Below are 4,105 nucleotides of genomic sequence, written 5' to 3'. Positions count from 1 at the left end.
GTTGGCCAAGTCTTCCCCTAGTAGCATGGGGATAGGATAATTGTCATAGACTGCAAAAGTCCACATTCCTGACCAGCCTTTGTACTGGACAGGCAGTTGAGCTGTAGGCAAGTCTACAGCTTGTGACATGAAGGGGTAAATTGTAACTTTGGCCTTTGGGTTGATGAATTTGGGGTCAACGAAGGATTGGTGGATAGCTGACACTTGTGCCCCCGTGTCTCTCCACGCAGTAACCTTCTTTCCGCCCACTCTCAAATTTTCCCTTCGCTCCAAGGGTATTTGAGAGGCATCGGGGCCTGGGGATCTTTGGTGTGATGGTGGTGTAATGAATTGCACTTGCATGGTGTTCTTGGGACAGTTGGCCTTGATATGTCCCGGTTCATTACACTTAAAGCATCTTCCATCTGATGGGTCACTGGGCCGAGGTGAGTTACTGGAGACTGGTGAGATTGAAGAGTAGGGTATCTGTGGCTTTACTTGGGTGGTATGTAGGGTCTTTGGCTGTCCTCGGTTGTAGGGTTTATGGTCTGTGTGCCCCCTGGGGTAATCATTCCCCTTGACAGTAGCTTTTTTGCTTTCTGCCAGTTCCATCCATTTGGCTCCAATCTCCCCCGCCTCAGCGATATTTTTGGGATTTCTATCTTGTATGTACCGTGTGATGTCTTCAGGAACACCATCCAAGAACTGCTCCATTTGTATGAGGAGGTTCAGTTCTTCCAAGGTTTGAATGTTGTTTCCTGTTAGCCAGGCCTCATAGTTTTTTGCAATGTAGTAGGCGTGTTTGGGAAATGACACCTCTGGTTTCCACTTTTGGGTTCTGAAACGCCGACGGGCATGATCTGGGGTTATCCCCATCCTGTATCTGGCCTTGGTTTGAAAAAGTTTATAGTCATTCATTTGCGGCTTGGGCATTTCAGCTGCCACCTCTGCTAAAGGTCCACTGAGGTGTGGCCTTAATTCTACCATGTACTGGTCTTCGGGGATGCTGTACCCAAGACAGGCTCTTTCAAAATTTTCCAAGAAGGCCTCGGTGTCATCACCTGCCTTGTAGGTGGGAAATTTCCTGTGCTGTGGAGCAATAATTGGCGCCGGGTTGTTAGGGTTGGCCGGCACATGCAGCCCAGCTTTTGCCAACTCCAGTTCATGTTTTCTCTGTTTTTCCTTCTCTTCATTCTCTTTTTGTTGTTTTTCCATTTCTTTTTGTTGTTTTTCCATTTCTTTTTGGTGTTTTTCCATTTCTTTTTGGTGTTTTTCCATGTCTCGGCGGTGGGCCGCCTCATCTTCTGCTTGTTTCCTTCGGTAGGCCACCTCTTCTTCTTCTAGTTTTCTTTTGTGTGCTGCCTCTTGGGCTGCCTGTTCTCTTTGGAAGGCTGCCAGTTTGATGCTTTCTTCCTTTTCTTTTATCTCCATCTCTTTTTGTTTTATTTCCAGTTGTCGCCTGTGTTCAGCTTCTTTGAATTGGTCTTCGGCCTCCATTTTTGTCCTGGTAGACATGGTTCCTGTTTTCTTGTGTTGGGGTGCCCTCCGGTGTTTCTCTTTTGAACTGCAGGCTCTGTTGCCTCCTGAAGTCTGCCTAGCAACAGTGCTTTTTTCCCTTTCTCTCTCTAGCTAATGTTCAATTAAGGGAAACCAGAAAAACCACTTTATTTGCATGCATATAAGTGCTGGTACTTGCCTCCTAATGGGAGGGCTATTGCATGACAAAAGACCCTTAACAGTTTCTTGCTTAACATGCAAGGCACACACTGCCAGAGAGAGCAGAAAAAAAAATTCTCTCTGGTTCCCTTTTAAAACCAAACTGTTTCTCTCTGCTAAAAAGCCCTTAGCAGAGAAAAGAAAAATATAATATTCCTACTGGCTTCTGGATTCTGTCTATATCCCGCCACTGCCACTCATGTTATAACCTTATTCCCAGATTTGGACCTTAGCGTCCAAAATATGGGGGTTAGCATGAAAACCTCCAAGCTTAGTCACCAGCTTGGACCTGGTACCTGCTGCCACCACCCAAAAAATTAGAGTGTTTTGGGGCACTCTGGTCCCACTGAAAAACCTTCCCTGGGGACCCCAAGACCCAAATCCCTTGAGTCTCACAACAAAGGGAAATAATCCTTTTTCCCTTCCCCCCTCCAGGTGCTCCTGGAGAGATACACAGACACAAGCTCTGTGAAACTACACAGAGACTCCCCCCTCTCTGTTCCCAATTCTGGAAACAAAAAGTACTTTCCTATTCCCCCCAGAGGGAATGCAAAATCAGGCTAGCAATCCAACACACAGCTCTCCCCTTGATTTCTTCCTCCCACCAATTCCCTGGTGAGTACAGACTTAATTTCCCTGAAGTAAAGAAAAACTCCAACAGGTCTTAAAAGAAAGCTTTATATAAAAAAGAAAGAAAAAATATAAATGTTCTCTCTGTATTAAGATGATACAACACAGGGTCAATTGCTTAAAAGAATATTGAATAAACAGCCTTATTCAAAAAGAATACAAATCAAAGCACTCCAGCACTTATATTCATGCAAATACCAAAGAAAAGAAACCATAGAACTTACTATCTGATCTCTTTGTCCTTACACTTAGAAACAGAAGACTAGAAAATAGAACTACTTCTCCAAAGCTCAGAGGAAGCAGGCAGGCAGACAAAAGACTCAGAGACACAATTCCCTCCACCCAAAGTTGAAAAAATCCGGTTTCCTGATTGGTTCTCTGGTCAGGTGTTTCAGGTGAAAGAGACATTAACCCTTAGCTATCTGTTTATGACAAGGGTGCCCAAGGGGGCTGTCTGTGACTCCATGTTAAGGCTGTTCTAGTGCCTGAGGAGTTCACACTTGATACTTGGTGGGTGAGATCAAAGTGTGGAACACACAACCGTGAGGAACCCCACTGCCTGCCAGCCCCAGGCGCCGGGGGCTCCTGCTTTCTGGGGCTCTGGCTGCACTAGAAAGGTAAGTTTCTAGCTTGCCTGGTTCAGAAAACCAGAAGGGAAAGAAAGAGAACCCACATTACATTGTTTAAAAAAAGAATCCTCACGATTTGTAAGCCACAGTCGTGATTTTGGGGATTTTCCAATAGTGAGGGTGGCAACAATGAGAAGTTAAGGGTTATTATTTAGCATTTAGATTACAGTAGGTCTGGGGGGAAAAAATCAGGATTGGGGCCCCTGTGTGCCGGGTGCAGCATGACACCTAGTGCCTTGTTTCGATCTTACGAACCAAGATACATAGAACGTAGGCCGGGTGGGGAGAAGTCGTGTAACTCAGGAAGTTGTTGATATACACGTAACCTCAAATATTACCAACCACCCCCAAAAAAACCAAAACCAAAACAACAACCATCTCCCCAACAGACCCAGAGTCTGGAAAGCATTTGTCCCTCATACTGTTGAAAAGACTCACAGCAGAAAGGAGTACAGCTTCTTAAATAATTCTCTAGCAAGACAAAAAAGAACCTCTCACATCTATAGACTCATAAAACACTTCCAAGAAATTTTAACTGTATTGTGTTTATCATAAAGAAACAAGAACGCTAAAGACACCAGATTTTTCTGCTACTTCAAAAAAATCTGCTTGAAAGAAAGATTGTCACAGTTCAACTCTTCTCTGTTTTTCAAACCAGAAGGTTCTCCCCTAAAGGAGATACACCGTTCCTGGAGGCACTGTAATACCAGCTCGATGCATGGGGAAGATAAAGCAAGCTTCTGTTCTAACCCACCCATTTCAAAAATCAAGCTAATACACAGTCCTCACATCAAGGACATATCAGATTTAAAAAATTTATTAAAGCAAATGTTTGAAATGAAGTATACATAGGTTGAGAGGGAAGGTCCTGTATATCTGGGGTCAGGCTTGGGTTATGGGGGGGTTACAGATATTGTTTGCAAGGATGAAAAGATACATACATATCGCATAACTGGCATAGACCCAGATTGGAGTGCAAGAGTTTTTAAAGTGTCAGTGAATAAGTGGGCTTGGGTTCGCCACCCATGGAATGAATAAGGAGTCCAAGTCAGTATCAGTGTGGTGGATAGGTACATGGGTGGGGTGCATCCCTTGGTCCCTTAGGGAAGGAAGTGGGTTATTTCCCTGGTTGGCTGTCTCAATTACTCAGT

The 4,105-nt window shown here is 44.4% G+C and overlaps 1 pseudogene; it reads right to left on the bottom strand.

Annotated features, from left to right (window-relative positions):
• Nucleotides 1–3,627: 3,627 nt before the first annotated feature.
• LOC115654107 lies at nt 3,628–3,798 on the bottom strand (annotated as a pseudogene).
• Nucleotides 3,799–4,105: the final 307 nt, after the last annotated feature.

This window comes from Gopherus evgoodei, chromosome 6 (genome assembly GCF_007399415.2).
Source record: "Gopherus evgoodei ecotype Sinaloan lineage chromosome 6, rGopEvg1_v1.p, whole genome shotgun sequence".
NCBI classification, from domain to species: Eukaryota; Metazoa; Chordata; order Testudines; family Testudinidae; genus Gopherus; species Gopherus evgoodei.
This window is presented reverse-complemented; position numbering and strand designations above follow the sequence as displayed.